The sequence below is a fragment of the Gallus gallus genome, chromosome Z, assembly GCF_016699485.2.
Source record: "Gallus gallus isolate bGalGal1 chromosome Z, bGalGal1.mat.broiler.GRCg7b, whole genome shotgun sequence".
In the NCBI taxonomy this organism is placed as follows: Eukaryota; Metazoa; Chordata; class Aves; order Galliformes; family Phasianidae; genus Gallus; species Gallus gallus.
The window spans coordinates 78,064,762-78,083,579 of NC_052572.1; positions in this window are offsets into that span (position 1 = coordinate 78,064,762).

An 18,818-nucleotide genomic window follows, 5' to 3' on the forward strand; every position below is an offset into this window, starting at 1 on the left:
AATTAGTAATCCGAAATCCACAAGTTATCTATGGTTTCTTTTCTCCTTCTCCAGTTGCATATCCTCCAAGGGATATGAGGCTTTACCCTGAGTGGGCTAGCCGTAGCTCTTGCTTTAAACTTAGGGCTGCATTTTGGCTCTACCAGGCATCCCCGATAGCCACACGGCTAAGCATACCTTAGTGAAGATTTCTGTAACTTCTTTAGGGAAGTTTCTGTTGCTGTTCCCTTGCGTCTGACTTGCAGGTCCCCTTCCCCAGGCATCCTGTGAGGCCCTTCTCAGAGTCTCTAACTGCAGGGTCCCGTTCTCACTCTTCAGGCTTTGAGACATGCCTTCCAGTTGCACGTTGTGTTCTTTGTGTTGTGTTGACCTCTTGAGCTCCAGTGCTAAGGGAGGATCCGAGCGGTAGCGCAGAAGGAACGGTTTAGAGTGGAAGTGCACTGCAAAGGGCCGGAGGCAGCAGGAGCAGGGAAGTGATCATCGCCACTGTACTGCACTCAGCACTGGTGAGTCCTCTCCTTGAGTAGTGTGTTCAGTTCTGGGCCCCTGTCTAGAAGGGGGACCCTGAAAGCCTGCAGTGTGTCCAGAGAAGCGCAATGAAGCCGTGAGGCGTCTAGAGCTCAAGTCTGGTGGGGAGCGGCTGAGGGAAGTGGGATTCCTTAGTGTGGAGAAGAGGAGGCACAGGGAAGACCTTCTCCCTCTGTCCAATTACGTGACGGACAAGAGGTTATGTGGAGGTGGGGGTGGTCCTCTTCTCGCATGGAACTAGTGCTAGGACTAGAGGGAATGGCCTCAAGTTACCTGAGGGGAGATTGAGGTTGGATGTGAAGAAGAACTTCTCCCAGTGAGTGGTCAGCCGCTGGAGGGGGCTGCCCAGGGAGGTGATAGAGTTACTGTCCCTGCGGGTGTTCAAGGGACACTGGATGTTGTACTGAGGGACGTGGCTAAGTGGGAAGGAAATATTGGTGGTAGTGGGTGGTTGGACTGGATGATCATGGAGGTCTTTTCCTACCTTGCTGATGCTGTGACTGTAGGAAAGGCATCTGCTGGGTGAGTGCTTTGCTGGGTGAGCATCCCCCTGCTGGAAAGCAGGCAGCTGTTGTCTTTGCAGACAGCCAGATCCACGGGGATTGGAAGCCTTTGGAACCTGAACCTTGTCTTTCCCGTCTCATGCCCAACAACTCATGCTGTTTGAAAGCAGCACCTTAGAGGCAACCTTGATTTCTCCAGCCTTCTCTGAGCTTTCCTAGCATCCTAGAATCGCTAAGGTTGGAAAAGACCCACAGGATCATCCAGTCCAACCATTTGCCCTTCACCAATGGTTCCCGCTAAACCATGTCCCTCAACACAACATCCAAACGCTCGTTGAACACCACCAGGTTTGATGACTCCACCACCTCTCTGGAATGGCAGCCCATTCCAGTGCCGGGCCACCCTTTCTGACAAGTAGTATTTCCTAACGTCCAGCCTGAATCTTCCCTGGCGCAGCTTGAGGCCATTCCCTCTAGTCCTATCACTAGTCACCCGAGAGAAGAGGCTGGCCCCCAGCTCACTACAGCCTCCCTTCAGGTAGTTATGGAGAGCAATATGGTCTCTCCTGAGCCTCCTCTTCTCCAGACTGAGCAATCCCAGCTCCTTCAGCCGCTCCTCATAAGGCCTGTGCTCCAGAGCCCTCACCAGCTTTGTTGCCCTCCTCTGGACACGCTCCAGGGCCTCGATGTCTTTCTTATAGTGAGGGGCCCAAAACTGGGCACAGTACTCGAGGTGCGGCCTCACCAGTGCTGAGTACAGGGGGACAATTACTTCCCTATTTCTGCTGGCCACACTATTTCTGATACAAGCCCGGATGCCATTGGCCTTTTTGGCCGCCTGGGCACACTGCTGGCAGTGTTCAGTCTAGCATCAATCAACGCCTTCAGGTCCATTTCCTCACCACAGTCTTCCAGCCACTCTGCCCCAAGCCTGTAGCGGTGCCTGGGGTTCTTGTGGCCAAAGTGCACTCTTTGTGCCACGAGAGCTCTCCCGCTTCTCCCTGTGATGTGAGACGGTATGGAAGGCCCTGCGGATGTCTGGGTAGGTGATGTCAGTTGCTCTTCCTTTCCCCACTTTCCCCCAGTGCTGGACAAAGTGGGGAACGGGAGTGGGGGACATCCCAGCAGTGGGTTCCTACCTCAGCCAAACTGAAGGGCTGTTCTGATCCGTGTATTTGAAGTGGAGTGAATCTGATGCCGATGAGAGAAATGAGGGGCCTGTGGAAAAAAAGGAGTGTGCTGCATTTTGTGGTGCAAAATGGGAACTGCTGCTAACAATGCCCGGAGGCTTCCTTTTTGATGGGGAGAGGCTTAGCAAGGACTTCTTCTATGAAAGGGGTTCATCATCTATTTCCTTTTCACTGACCTTTCATACTACTGCTTGAGAAATTAATGTTTCTTGCTGTAGAGATTGCGCATGCACCCTGCACTTGTATCTGCACAAAGAATCATCTAAACATCTCTGTAGGTGTTTCTTTTTGGCACTCAGATGGAGCTGTGTGGAAGACAGACTTGAACGTCACGCTGACAGCAGCAGTAGAGAGGCAAATTTCATAGGGTTGCATGCTTTTTATTTTTTTCCTTTTGTTTCAGTGATAACCATGGAAGCATGGAAGCGTTACTCAGACAGAGTGAGCATTTGTCACCTGGGCTTTCTACAAATGACATAGGCAGTGGAAGTCAGCATCGCAAGCATCTGTAACAGCCCTGCAAAAGACTGGTGAGAGTTACCCTGGCGGCCTTCTTTGGAAATCTCAGGTCTCTGCAAGCTCTGAAGCTGTGTCGTAAGTCCTCCCGTGGTGCTGACTCAGCTCTCCCTGTCTTTGGTGTAGGAGAGCTGGTCTTGAACTCCTTCCTGTTTCCTGCCTATCATCTGCTCCCTGCTTTGCCCATGGCCCAGCGAGCCTTTTATTCCTCGCCCCCAGATTTGCACGTGTGGATAAGAGCATCTGCTTATGTACATTTCTTTTCAGCCCGTGGTGTCAGGCTGAGCGACAGCTCCCAGCTGAGCTTGTGGTGAGCGAGACACGGAGTAGCTGGAGATGGAGTTCTCTGTGTCACTAAAGCATGAGCTTGATGGCTGCCGTGAGCCAAAGCAAGAGAGTTTGTGTGTTTGATTTCTGTGTTGGGCTGAGCGGGTAGAGCAGGGCAAGGGGGCTGATTTGGACGTGCTGCTTTCCCAATACGGTGCTGTTTGCGTGGCAGTGCTTCTGGCGTTGCAAATTGTGTCAGATGTCAATGAATTCCTTGGAATCTGTTGAGTTGACTTGTGCAGGCTTCATTGTGGAGCTGAACCCTTCCTGGCCGCTTGTGTGCATAGCCATGGCCTTTGCTTCTTTCTTGCCTTTTTTTCTTGGTTGCGTTTGGCACTGTGCAAGCCGTGAATTGCCAGGGAAGAGCTGGAAGTGCTCTGGAGTTGTGGGGGACAAAGGTGCCAAGAAGCAGCATGCAGCTTCAAAGCTTTTGAGTGAGGGATGCCTCGGCTGGCCCCCGACAGCTCTCTCCTTTCTCCCGCAGTGTCCATTCCTGGCTCCCAGCTACGAGCTGGCCCTGCAGAGCATCTCCAGCCCTGTCAGCATCAGCATCCAGCAGCGGCAGGAGGAGCTCCCCCTGACCAACACCAGGCAGTACTGCTCGGTCTGCAGGTTAGCTGCCATTTACCTGTAGGTGGCTCTTGCAGAAGAAGACTCAAACAGCACAGCGTTTTCCTCATCTGCAGCACGCAAATGCTACAAAAGCAGAAACAACCCAGGAAGCTGTGGGTTTGCGAGTCTGCATGGACATGCACTGTCTGTGTTGATGGTGCTCTGCCATCCTTTTTGTCCTTCTCCTTGCTTGTCCATATACTGCTCAGGATTGGAAAGCTGCATGTCCCATAATTCCCCAGAACCCCAGTTTTGAGCCAGCTTGTAGTTGTGGCTGTAGCCACAAGTGTTTTGTTTCGTAGAGGGAGCTCATGTGGGTTGTAGGTCTTGTTCTTGCGAAGACTTGTTCTGCAACAGGTGTTCCACTTGGGCTCCGTAGCACGTGCTGGCCATGCGGGTACAGCATGCAATGGAACAAACCCTGCAGACCCTGGGGAGAGGCAAAGCAGGAGAGTGGCTGCCCCATGGTGGGGATGAAAGGCAGAGTGCCCTTTGAAGCAGGGGATGCCCTGCTGGCTCTGCCGATCGCATCCACTGCTGGCACGTTCCTTCTTCCTCCTTTCTGGCAGTTTGCTGTCGAGCAGATTGAGGTGGAAGTCAAAGACTCAAATCCAATGTTGTGAAGCCACTGAGGATGCCAAATCCCTGCACGGGAGACCTGGCCGTGTGCAGGAGTTACTGCAGGATGAGGAGCTGCTATTGGTCTTCAAGCAGGTAGGAGTTTGTTATCCACACATAATACTGTATGTATTTGTTGTTTTTTTAAAATCAGTGCCAATATGCACTCTGATCCGATGTGTTTGAACAGTGTGGTGTAAGGATTGTCAGCTGAGAACAGCAGCAGAACATGGGGCTGTTGCAGGGGGAAGGCGTGGGGAAGGAAGCGGGGAAAGGAAAGGGAAAGCCTGGAAAAGGAATGGGGAAGGCACGGGGTGAAGGAAGGGGGCAAGACATGGGGGAATGAAGGGGAAAGGACAGAATACCTGTAGGGCAGCCTAAAAAGCAGTAACAAGCTCTGGGAGGACCGTAGAGTGCCAGATTCTGTGCTGGGTGTTTATCTGTGTGTGTACGTTGTCACTGTTTGTGCCTGGCTGCACTGCTCCAGCCCAGAGCCCGCTGCCTGCAGCTGCATCTTTGCTTCCTTCCCTCCTGCCCGGAGCCCCACGGGTGCTCCCACAACTCCCTTCCCACCCCCAAAATGCCAGAGGAGACACCTGGCAGTGGGATGGAGGAATCCCAGCAGCCCGTTTTCCTTCTGCCTGCAGCTCTCTCCTCCTCTGCCACACAGGGCTCCAGACTGTCCAATGGGAAAGACGTGGGGGAAAGGGAGTGCTGGCAGGAGCGACTGCTGCGGCTGACTGGGGAGGGTCTGCATCCCACGTGCCCTCCTGTGCTCTCTCTCCAGCTGCAGGAGGGCCAGAGAAGGGCAGATGAAAAGCTGCAGCTGAGCCTGATGGACCTGCACAGCTCTCGGGCTGTCTTCCAGAGGTAGCTGTGATTTACATTAGGTAGCTGTGAAATACATTAAAGCACGAAGAAGACAGAGGCTGAGTGAACACCAATATGGCGCTCTGCTTTCTGCCAACGTGCTTTAATTTTGTTGTCGTTAAATGTACTGGGCAGTTACATTTTGGTACGTGAGTATTTCAGAACAGTGCAACAGATGCTGGCAAAAAGTAATTTTTTTATCTTTTGTTTTTTATTATAATTATTATTATTTTCTTTTTGTAAAGCTCTTAGCACGGCTTTCCTGAGTTTGGAGGAGTTTCCCTCTGTTTTCTTCGTCTTCACCCCCACCGCCCCCCACTTCTCATTCCGTGTTCTTCCCCCGTCATCCCGACAGAGCACTGACCGCCAGCGATTGCGCCGCGGGCCGCATCGATCCCGTCCAAGTTCTTTCCGCGGTCTCTGCCGCCACCTCGTGGCCAATGCGCGGAACTGCCGCTGTCCGCTGCTCAGTCCTGCAGGCGGCACAACGCGTGCGCGTAGGAATGCGGAAGTGGCTTCGTAACCGCTCTGTGCAGCTCATCCGCCGCTCTCTATTGTGATTAGTCCTCCAGGTCACAGCGAGCATGCGCCCGACGACTCCAAACCAGCAACTGTTGCTCCTAAGCGCTACGCGTGCGGGCGAGCTGCCGGTTCTCGGACCGCCGGCTCAGCGATCTCCTCCTTCTAAACCAGGATGTCCCTCATCTGTTTTCACTAGATGTGAAGGACAGGTGGGGTCAGGCATCTGCAGCTACCGAGATAGCCATCCCCATCACCTCTCAGTGCTCACGCAGCCAGAAGCAGCTGTACTGATCAGTTCAGACATCGTGCAGCTGAAACACAAACATCTGCCGTTCACTTGTGTGAACCTCTGTGTATGTATACTCTTTTGTACAGACTGCTGCTGGCCTGCTTGTGTTCAAAGAATTTCCACTGAAGTGGACTAAATATTTCTGTGGAATTGTATGTTGGTTTTTTTTGGCCTTGATCACCTGAAAGAAATGGATAAAGTGATGTGAGGAGTTCAAGTACAATCAAATGTGAAAGACTATGAAGAGTGGGAGACCTATTTGGAAAGTAACAAGAAGGGGAGGGAGAACACGTCTGGTAGTAATAGCTTGCTGATATTAAGTTGGTATAAATTAAGTGGGACGCACTGATGTATGCTGTATTCCTACCCACATCGACTTGGGTAGAATCTATGCAGTGTAACGTCGCTACACTTGCCATATTATGCTCTTTAGCAGCGTGCTGTGTAGTGGAATATGGGTAAAATGTCAGTGGGGGTACCTTCAGAACTACCACTACGTCAGTGACATTTGATGTTTTCCAAAGCATGAATCTTGTCCACACACAGTGCTTCTGTAAATGTTGGTATGGGTAAGTCTTGCAGTTCTTCTTTGCTCCAACGCAGGTGCTATTATTAGCAAGGATTTTGTGCTTTGTTTTAAGGACATAAACACTTTGTTTGTGTTTGTTTAATACATAACTGAGCTCGAATCTGCTGTACGTGCACTTCTCCAGCAACGAGCTGTGTCGGTACTGAAGCGAAGGCAAGATGAGCTGGAAACAGAATCTACTTATATGCAGCACCTGACAAGTTAGTATGAAGTTACCAGTTACTTTCTTACTGAAATCTCATTCTTTAAGTAGAAACACGCAGTTAATTCTTGGATTACATTTTATTTTCATGTGTAATGTTTTCTCCCTCCCTGCTGTCAGTGGGCATACTGTACTAGATGTCCTAGTTGAAATCCTTACCCAAGTAGGACGCGTAGTATCACTTCTCCGTGGTAGAATGGTGAATATAGCATGACCAAATGCTCGGTCAGTTTTGAATTACTGATCTCAGTGGCTGTCTATCAGTACTTGAAAGGAGAAACTGAGTCAGTTTTCCAGTAGATATTAGGCTGTTACAGGATCCTCTTTAAACCTGCTTAGGAAAGCAAAGAGCAGTATGCTAGGAGCTGCTGTGAACAGACAGAGGCCAGAGGCACCAGTTTCTTGTAACTGCCACTCATGGATTCAGGTTTCTGAGTACACAGGATAAAATGCTGACTAGAGAAAACTAGCTGCACGTATGATTTTGTAACGTGGTGTCATAGGCTGAGAGCAGGTGTTAAGAGGAAAAGAGTACTTGTGTTAATAGCAGCCATTTAAAAACATTGTTGTGATTACTGCATAGATGACAAAAATAGGGAGGTGGTATTGTTGCTGGTGGGGTGGCAGTGGGTGCATCAGAACATCTAACCTACCCTCTGTTATCAGCGTAGGCCAGGTGCTACATTTGTAGTGAAGTGAAGGTCATTAGAGATGCTTTTAATGTCCTTTGGCAGCTCACAAAGTACCTTACTGTTACAGTCTGTGTCTCTAGGGTTGCATACTTACTTCTGCTTCCTCACCGTGTTTCCTTAGGCTATTGCTCTCACCGGGTGCTCTTAGTATATCACTGAGCTTTCTTTTACGTATGTACATGGTGAATAACTCACCTGAGTTCATTACAGAATGCAGGACTTGCAGGCGGCAGCTGAGAGAGCGTTCACAAACAGCTGGTCACCACGAAGGCATGCCGAGTGATGAAGAACTGGCTCTGACAGAGGTGACTGAATTCCAGAAGAGCAAAGGTTGGTCAGGATATGAGAGCAAAATTCCTCCCGTATTGAGAAGGATTTTCAAGGGAGAGTGAAGAAATACTCCTTTTGAATGGTATATCGTTTATTTTCTACAGCATAGAATTAATGCATTTAAACAATTCTGACCAATGCCTTAGGAAGAATAGATAAGACTGTAGGCTTCTTTAGTTTAATCAGTTTTTTGTCCAAAGTTGGAATGTATTTCAAATTGAGATTTGAACTGCCTTAGTGAGCAGGTCACGAGGAGCTGGGAGAGGCACGATGTGTATTTGCTGAATAACAGAAGGAGGATTTTCCTGTCTGAGCTTTTAAGAGACATACAAAATATGAAAAGTAATGGGTATTTCAATCCGTGCAGTTGTTCAAAACTGCAGAAGTCTTTTTGTGGTCTTCTGTATCTCTTTTTTCCTGTAAAAGGCTTTGCCAGAGTGCTGGTTTTAAAACCCATTTTAGTGTAAGAGGTGTGAAAGATGGAGCACAAATGCTGTTATCATAAAGATGTTTCTTATGTTCTGTAGATGCATGAACTGTTCAGCTTATGCCTCAATAAATTCTGTGATTGTTTCTTCTCATTCCTATTGAATATTATCCATAGATAACGTTTTAGAAGAGAGTAAGAAAATCTTTGAAGATGTCCGTGCAGATTGTTGTGACATCAGAAAAATCCTGTTGAAATTCCAGGAGTGGAAAGAGAAGTTTCCCGACTCTTACTGCGATGCTTACACCGGTTTTTGCCTGCCTAAGCTTTTAAATCCATTAGTCAGAGTTCAAATTAATAAATTGGAGTCCCCTTGAGGTAGGTGCATCACCAGAATTTATTTTTGTGAAAAACTGTGTGTGTGTGTTCGTGTGTTCTGATATCCTCTGGGCTTCTGGGTAGGCGGTGCTCCGCTGCCTTTCTGGTCTGTACTGTCTTTGCAAACTTGTCTACTCTGATGTACTCATCTTTGTTAACTGGCAAGACCTGTGGCTATTTCTGGCATCTCAAAGTATGACAGGACGGGGGCATGCTGCTTGCAGGGAAGACTTCTGGACAGGAGCTTTGCCATGGGTTATAGAGGCATTCCAGAGCTTGAGGTAAGTGTTGTTAACTAGAAGGAGGACATCTTTTCCTCTTGTCAGGTTACTTGTATATGAATCACTTGCATCTTTATTAATGTGGAGCTGTTTGCTGACATTTTGACAGCCTTACCCTCTGAAATCTAGCTTTACATTCAGTTTTAGCTTGCTGCTTTGGTCCATTCCGTGATTAGAATCCATGTAAAACTGTTAAATGAGAATCTTTTGGTATCATTAGATATATTTTTGCATGGAGCTTTTTCTCTCAATCCTGACAGCTGAACAACTAACGGGAATGATCTTTCAGCAGAATTCTACAGACCTGAAAGAGATGCCCTGGTTCAGAGCTGTAGAAGGATTCAGCGATGCCAAAAAGCCGTCTGAATCAAAAAGAGATGATGATCCTGATGAAGAAGTTTTGCCTAGAGTGATTGAAAAACCTATCCTGCCAAAAATTACAGGTATATTGAGGTTGTCTTGAGAACGTTCACTGCAGCTAGGTAATGAAACCTTAAATAAGTGGTAATGTAAAATTATGTTGATAGTAACAATTACTTGTTAAGGTTACTGCAAAGGAAAGGTTTAGCTTTTTGAATGTTTGCTTCCTTGAAACTAGAGCAGATAGCCACTTGGATATCATGAATGAAATAATTTGTATTTTTCAGCATTTGCCAAGAATGTGTGGGATCCTTTATCGACTTCACAGACTGAGAACCTCACACAGCTTTGCGATAACGTGTTTGAAAAACAAGTCCTGTCCAGAAGGGAATGCAGGCAGGCAAAACAGGTAAAGGCTGTTGTGGTAATGGGGAAGGAAGTTCTTGATGCAGTGTATGCATTCACTGTAAATACTCACTGTAACATACACTTAGCCCAGTTCTGGTTTTATTCTCATGCAAATCTGGGAGTTTATCCAGCATAAAGTAGGTGAAACTAAGTTGATGTTTAGGCCCTTAGTATGAAAAGAAATAATAACAAACGTTTATGCAGTCGCCACACTTGACTTCAGGAAGAAGCTTTAGATAAGATTCTGTTTGTATAGTAGCTGTGGTGTTTTGTTGTGGTTTTTTTGATAGAACTTCATAGCTGGAAAATACATTAATCTCGTTATCCAAGAGGATTTTATCAAAAAAAGAAAAAGAAAAAGATGGTTAAAGCTGAGACTTGCTCACAGGTCTTTAATGCCGTTGTAAGTGGAAGGTGAGATCCTTTTCTTGTGAGGATGTGTTAATATTTTTCCTTTTTTCTTTTTTTGGCAGGATTTGATTAACACGGTTGTCCTGAGGATGAAGCAGTCTGTAGAGGAGGATGTCTTTATCCCTCTGTATCCGAAAAGGTAAGCTGTCTCTGGGAATTTATTTTTTTTACTTTTTAAAATTGTTATTTTTAGTCATAGAATCATAGAACTGCTCAGGCTGGGAAAGACCTTAAAGACCACCAAGTCTACCTGCAACCTAACCTCTTTTTTTAGCCTTTGTTCTATTTTTCTGTACCTTTTCCCCAGAAGCGTGGGTGAAATATATTGTAGACATCCATGAGCAAATGGAACAAATGTGCCTTCTACTGTTTCATTGTAGGAATAGTTACCAAACATTAATGCTTATTAACTCTTTCTGACAAGAGTAACTACGCAGTCAACTTAGTGCTTTTTTGCTCCTGTAACTAAAAGCTTTCATAAATGGAAAGCTCTTAGTTTATGAGGCACAGCCCAGAGTCTGGTTTTGGGATCTTAACTTGAAGTATCTGAGGGCTTGTGTTATTTGTGGTGGTCTGCTCCCCCTTCTACTGCTGACTCCTCCTTTCTTTCCTGAAATAGTTGATATTGCTGATGCTTATTGCTGGACGCTCTTAGAGAGGGGATAACTGGGAAGAGTCTGGTAGGTGTGGGGTTAAGACACAGCTGGGAGAAGAGTGTTGCTAAGCCTGATGCAGCGTGTTTGTCTGGTTACAGGCAGTGCTGTTTTGCTGAGAATCCATTAAACACATACTCGAGTGTTTCCAACTGCTAATTCCATTGGGTATTGCAAGGAGTTTCAGTTAACAGCTGTTTCCTTAGACCTTTATTCTGGTTGTCACTGCTGAAAGAATCCCATAGTTGTAATTCATTGGTGTTTAAGAGATGAATTGTCTGCTTGTCTTACTTTCAGGTCAAGCAAAATCCTTATTTCCTCTTCTTCTTTTTCTGACTTTTTCTGACAGTTTGCCACTCTTTTTTTCCTGGAGTGAAGTCGTGAATCTGTTTACCCCAGAGTAAGTAGTACTGCGGGTCATGCATTAAACTCTTTGGATCTGTTCAGCAGCTTATTAATGTGACTTATCTGTGTTTGAGACTGCCGTTGTGCAGCCCCTATTGGTGCTGTCTTTCAAAGCAGGTGATCATCTGCAGGCTGCCTATCGGGAATGTCCTCTAAACCATGCCCAGAAGTTGTATGGGAGAGTACTCACAAAGGGCTGGGCGAGAAGAGGACAGGAACTATTTTAATGAGGAAGTACAGTTGATGAGGTTTTGATGTTTGTGCCATCCTACAGTCTAACTTTCCTAGCAGCTCACAGAGTCAAAAGGAAGTGTCCTGCCAAACACTCCGGAGAAATATGCAGTAGTCGAGGGCTTTGTGACTGCTTTCTGACTGGTGACTGCTAAGATCACGTACTGTGTCTGTGTGGGTGAACTACCTTGAGGTTAACAGTTACCTTGACATTAACCATTCTGTGTTGAGGGGGAGACCAGCCATGTTCTTACGCTGGGCTTAAGTCTTTTTAAATAGTCATTTCTACAGTGATAACAGGTAACTGAAGACAACTCTTGCTAACGAATAATACTGAGGTCAAGTCCAAAAGAATCTTTTTGCTGCTATGGACCAAGGCTATCAACCTTACCTGTGTTATGAGTCTGGTGGCGTTTAATCTTATGTAGCGTATGTTAGCAAATTGTTAATGAATTGGAAGGGTAACATGCTCTTTATTTCCTTGGGAGGTGATGTGTGTATGTATGAGGGTACAGCTCATAGGCACATGTAAAATTAATCTACTTCAAAATATTATTGATGATTCGTAGTTTTTTAGTGACTAATTGGCAGTAAGCTTGGAGAGAATAAATCCTGTTTTTTGAGTACTGAGATTGGGTGGACATGGTATCTTTTAAGTTTAAAAAGGAGGTTGTAACGCACCCTCAGCCATCAGATATGCATGTTCTGTTTCTCCATTACTGCAGCTGCTCTCCAAGGTTCTCCTTTGGGATGGGACTGTACAGGAAGACACAGTCCGTGGTGTGGGACTGAGCAAGCTGCTGAATCGTTGCCTTCTTCTGAACCTCTTCAACACACCAGCAGGGCCAGAAAACATAGAGAAGTGTAAAGAGGTGAAAGGTCTTATTTCCATGGGGACAGATGTAGTCTGAAGTGTAATTATTTAACATTTGAAGTTGTTTTTTATTTGTTTCTTTGTTTTTTGATGACCTTGGTGTATAAAAGAATTTCAAAGCAAGCATTGGTTCCCAGGCTTTAGGAATAACTGCTTAAAATGATGGTTTTGTTTTTTGAAGAGTAAACACTGCCAATAATAACTGAACTAGCCAAAAGGAGAAGTCTGCCAGAAGTGGTGTGACTTAGTGTTACTGAAAGCCTTTTTTTTTTCTTTTTTCTTTTCTTTCAGAATACTCTCTGGGTGAACAGGTGGTTGCATGCTTCCCAGAAAGGTGGTTCCAAAATGTTGGAAGTGGGTCAACTCTCCCCGAGTCAGTGAACTTCTGACAGCACTTGGTTCAGTGAGCACGTATGCTTCACAGGAATAACCACAGGTAACAAACAACATGTTCTTTGGGATGCAGCACTTCCTCATATTCTTTATGTTAGTATTTCTTTTAGGGACGTGGTTCAGTGGGCATGGTGGTGATGGGTTGACAGTTGGACTAGATGATCTTTGTGTTTTTTTCCAACCTTAATGATTCTATGATTCTTAAATTCCTCAAGCCTCATGCATTTAACACTTTCAGTGATGTACTTCCAACATCTACGTACAACTAAAGATGCAATCCATAATGTAAAATGGATCCCTTTTGCAGTACTAGTGCAGGCTAGTTTGAGGCTCTAGATGTTGGGTGCAGTCAGTGGTCAGTGTAGCTCAAGGCACGTTTTAGCTTTATTGATTTTGAAGTCAGGTGTGAATGTGTTGCTATATCAACTTGTTTTTGTAATAGTGATGAAACTGAAGAAGTTGTTCTCCTGTTGGTGAAAGTCAAGGCTCTGCGTATTGCTGAAGAGCTCACTGAAGAGTGCAAACGGGAACATCTTAAATCTGTGATCAGGAAATAAGGATTTCTTTGAAGCAGCAGTTCTTTTACTGAAACAAGCCTGATGCTCATTCTAAAAAAGTGGTAACGTTTAATGAGTGGACTGCCTACGGTTGTTTTACTGTGAAATATTTTGGGTTTTTTTCCAACTGTCTTCTGATGCCATCTACTCCTAGATAGAACCACAATGGTCAGTGTGAAGTGCAGGTGTTCTGAAATATATGACGAAGCCTCACTGCTTTGTTCTTTTGGGAAGGATGACTGCAGTGAGTGCCTGTAACGTTACCACTGCTGGTGAGCAGACAACTTCACAAGCTGTTTTCAGTACCACACCAAATCACTCTGACTCAGGAGTCACTGAACTCTAACTTATCGTCCACTTAATGAGATAACTCTACCAAACTCACAGTGAGTTCTTCATAGCTTTTTGACCCTGACACAGAAGCAGGAATTCTGTATGCAGTGAGAAGTCTGATCTGTGAACATCTACTGATGGTAAACGGCTGTTCAGGAAGGTAAGAAGAGAGAACGTCTTAACTACGCTTACTCTTCTCCAGTGTATGATTTGTAGTGGAGCTTTGTACTTGAGATACAGACTGGACTTTGTGCACAGACTTGGAGCTGTCACCCGCCCTCATTTATCAGACGAGCGGAACAACAACTCCAGTTACCTTCTAGTAATTGGCTCTCTAAGGACATTTACCTTTTGCTTCCCTCTAAGACCCATTAAACCTCATTTCACCGTACCCATGTTGGATTTCTAATGTTGTGTAACTCCGTATATGTGCAGTAAATATTACTGCTGCAGAATAAAAAGGATGTTTTCTCGTAGAAACAGCAGTGTGTCAAAATTCTGCTAAGTTTGGTATTGCCTGCTTCTCTAAAATGTTATTTATGGGTCTTCCATTTAACTCTTGGGGGCTTTTATTCCCTATGGTTTTTCTGTTTTTTAATTACAGAATATGTATTTTTGTAAACTGTTTTAATTGTAAATAGCATTCATCAGTGTTATAGACAACAATGACTTTTAAAATAAAAGCAAAACCATTATTTTGAAAAGTAAAGATGTTTTTGTGTTAATGAGACTTTTAACGCTTTCAAATCTTGAACACGACAGGAATGTTATGTGAAGTATGGAAAAAAACTTTGGCACTGCTGGCGCTTCATTATCTGCAGGATTTAGGAGTTCTGCTGTAAGTAATTGTGCACTTCTACTTTCCTGAGTGCAAAGAAAATACAACTGATAAGTAATCAGCTGAAGCATGTGATCTCCGTGCTTGCTTTTGTCTCCTCTGCTTCCTTATTCATGTTGAAAGTTGCTCCCAAAGAAATTAGTCTTGTGCTGCTATGAAATTGGAATAGGTTCTATCACGCTTTACCTCTGTAGAGGCTTCTTCCAGTGGCTGCAGACGTCACTTGTCATGACTGGTAAGCAGGGGAAGGCGATTTTTACTGGAGATCAAAGCCATAACTCAGTTGAGTATCTTTGAGAACCTACCGTGCCACTTTGTGGTGAACCTTGCACCCATTCACACAATCTGACTGGAGTAACAGCTAATCTGGCTTCATTCTTGCAAGCTGGTTTCAAAACGTTGGTATTACTGCTTTGTTGTCAGGTTACTATTGGTGCTTTATCAGATGTCATTTCAAAAGTGCCTTTACAGGACAGCTAAGCAGCACTTACTGTCAGATTGTCCAGCTGGGCTTCTGTACATCTGCTTCCCTGCCATAGCCCCCTTCTGAACCTACTGAGTGAAGCATTTTCACAATTGGCCCCTGTCTGCTTGGCAAAGGCAGAAGAAACAGTTATTTGGAAGTGACAACACAATAACTGCAAACCCCTTCTATTAGCTGTGATTTAGAAGGGAAGGCAGAAGCAGGGCTGAACACACTGTAACACTGTTTTCAGGAAGGGACAGTTTAACATTCAGACAAGAACTGCTGAAATTTCACTGTCTTTTATTTGCATACGAAACTTGAGAATTGACAGTTCTTACACTGAACTCAAAGCTGTTACTTGTTCAGCTCTTTACTCGCTTCCCTCCGTATTTATTCCTCTATTTTGAAGTATCGTATTCTCGCAGCATATCGAATTCCAGCCAGGGCTGCTTCCACTTCTGTGCTTCCTTCATTTTTTTTCTCGGGTAGCTCAAATTTTATTCCTTTAATGTTGTATTTTGGCCTCTCCCACCGTTTTGACCATGGTTGAGGTTTCATTCTGACCTGCAGCTAGAGGGAAAGATTTTTTTTAAAAAAAGAAAAAAGGTATTAAAATGTCAGAAGGTCAGAATTCTGACTGTGAAGCAAAGCAGTGAGACAAGTGCTGCTTTAAGAGAAGAAAGCAGCCCGATCTGTCAGCAAACTAAGGGACTACTGGACACCAGTGGGAGAAAAGGGATTTTGGGGCTGTGTGGCTGTTACGTTTGTTCATATACCTAAATAACACTGATTTATTACACCGTCCTTAAGTTGATATGCTGTTAACTCTCTTCTACGCTTCTAACTCTGTTACTTACTAAGGAAAGAAGAATAGGACAGCAGCCGTTCCTCCTTTTCCCTGTAAGCTAAGTTGGATAGCATTCTTTTACCAGTCTGCCAGACCTTCTGAGATGCAGATCTTGCTAACTGCTCCTTCCACCCCCACATCAGCAGCATTAAGTTTCCATAGCGCTGGCTGTTCTGTCTGCACAGTGTAATACAGAGGCATCTGCAGGCCGTTACTCCTTGCACGTCTCCTAAGTTACCTACTTTGGTTATGAATGTTCTTTCCCCACAGGAGTAGCATTAAGGTTTCCAGATTTTACATGCTTGTATCACCTTGATAACTACCACAACCAAAAGCTGTTTAACAGCCTTCCAGGCCATTGTAGAACGGCCACTTGGAAGAGACTCACAAGGATCGTAGGAGTTCAACCCCTGCCTCCACATAAAACCAACCCCTGCCTCCACATAAAACCAGCCACACTCTGTTTGAGAGTGGTGTCCAAAGGCTCCTTGAACTCTGGCATATTTTGTGTATGGTCAACCTCTGGTGCAGAAGCTTTTCCACCCTGACCCTTCCCTGATGCAGTCCTCCATCTGGCTCTGAAATGGAGCCCTTTAGAAACCCCAGGTGACTGCTCACCATCCTGATATAATCCCGGTATCAGTCAGAAAGTTAACTAAATTATCGCCTACGTTCCCACTAAAAAATTAAACTCCTGCCTTGTTTACAGGAATTTCTTCATGGTCTAAATGAGACACAGATGACAAAAACACTTTTTTCATCACTTGGTAGTAAGAGATAATAATTTTTTTCCTACTGTTTCTTACAAACAGCTGAAGAGAGCCTACAGGAGACACCACATTCAAGTGGTTATCTTGTGTTGGCAAAGCTTAAGGGGACTCTTAAAACTCTTTTCTGCTCCGATGAATTATACCGTGCCATAGAAATCTCCTTATGCTCTGGAGTTCAACTGTCTGGCAGCTAAGTTGAAGGCACACTTCCTGACACAGTACTGGCCAGAGGGCCACTACCAACAGATTATCTGCATGGGGTCACTGTGTTTCAGACAGCATGGAGACTTGGCCTCAGAGCCAGAGAATGGCTTGAACACCTCCAGGGACAACAATTCCACCATCTGCCTGGGCATTCCGAGAGGACATTTTTCCTAGTATCCAACCTGAACTTCCCCTGGCACAACTGAAGGCCATCACCTCTTGTCCTCCTGCTGCTCCTTGGGAGGAGAAGCTGTCTCCCACCCAGCCACAACCTCCTTTCAGGTTGTGGCTTCCTTTGAATCTCCTCCAGACTGAACAATCCCTGCTCCTTCAGACACTCCTGTAATATTGTGCCCCAGATCCTTCACCACTCTGTTGCCCTTCTCTGGACGCGATCCAGGGCCCCAGTGCCTTTCTTGTAGTGAGGGGCCCAAAACTGAGCACAGTACTGGACGTGCAGTTCCACCAGTGCTGAGAACAGCCGGCAGATCGCTTCACCAGTCCTTCTGACTGCACTATTTCTGACACAGGCCAGGATGCTGCTGGCATTCTTGGCCACCTGGGCACACTGCTGGGTACGTGCAGCCAACTGTTGACCAATACCCCCAGTGTGCAACGTATCACATCGTCACTCTCCTCTCAGAGGCAGCACCAGCCACTTTAAACACTCCGCCGCTTAAAGCAATGCAGGTGGGTTGCGGAGACATGAAAAATGCTTAGCACAAGAGGAATTCCATTTCACAAACAGAAATACGTGCACTCAGCTCCCAGCTGACCTCGAGATGTGAGGCAAAGGCAGAGGCAGGGCCCGTGTCTCTGTCACCTTCCGACACGCACTTTTGGAGTACCAATGCCTCAGAGCCCTGAGGAATCTGAGGGCGGCCCCCACCGCGGCCTACCCCTTCTACCTCCTCTCCTCTCTCTGCTTCTGCTTGTCAATAATGACGGGCTTCTGGAGCGGATGGAATCCTGTGGGCTCTCCATCGCCGTTCATTCGACACATCGAGGAAGAAAACCACCCGGTGAAGATAAAACGCTCAGAAAAACACCGTTCTCAAAAGGCACCGTTCCCCACAGCCTCGCAGCTCAAACCCCCCGCAGGCGGCCGCCATAGTGACTACGAGTACTTCCGGTCCGCCGGCGCCAGAGCGCAGGGTGGCTACGGCAAGCTCGGAGGGCCAAAACTGCCCTCAGCGCGAAGCGGAGCTGTGTGTCGCTCTACTCCTAACCCCTTCTGAGCTCTGTTCATGATCTAGGTAACCCGCGGGGATTAACGCATAAATTATTATAAACCTTCCCAGGGAAGCTCCTAGAGAAGAAGAGTGAGTTAGGACAGGTAGGAGAATAGTTTCATGTTAGAGGTTTAAGAAAACAGCATTAAATACTGAAGGTCTCGGAGTACTTTATAGTCTCAGCTGGGTGATGTTATGCCCATGCAGCAAGAGATCTCAGATCAACATCCAAACAGGCAAGAAGGAAGAAGTGCGAGAAAAGCAGGAGTCCAATTCATAACTGAGGGACTCTGATCCTTGAAATCCTTCTGTTACTTGTGGCGGAGTACAAATATGAAGTGTGAAGATGACGCCAAATTTCTGTAGTTCTACTATGGTGATAAATTCAATAGCTCCCCATACACAAGGTACCAACTAAGTCCAATTGGATGTGCTGGTCGGAAATAAAGCACCAGGCCGTACCATATCCTCTAATGGAACATATCCTTACTGAAAAGAGAATATCAGATGAGAGAGGTTTCAACATCGATTATTTGGTGCAGTCGTGAGGAGAAAGGCTTCAGGTTTGTTGTGACTCCTTCCGTAGTCTCCAAATATGTGTTTTGTACATTTTCACAAGTTGGGAAACTTTACACCATTCTGAATTAGCAACACACCCACTCCAAACCTGTCCCGTTATGAAGCAAAGCCCCCCAGGATTTATATCTGTTTTGTAAACTGGGTGATTAAATGATGCCAAGTGTGGAAAAAACTAAAAGGCTCGTCATTTTGGAAATTCTGCACAGCTGTTGTTAAACGCTTAATATGGAGACAGGGAAGGATTTCACTTCTGAGATGCTTGATGCTGTGTTGCAGAACTGTGTTATATGACGTATGATATATATATGTGCACTGTGCCTTCAGCGTGATGAAAGCAAACTGTGCTTAATTCTATGAGTAACCCCATTCGTTTCCATAAGACA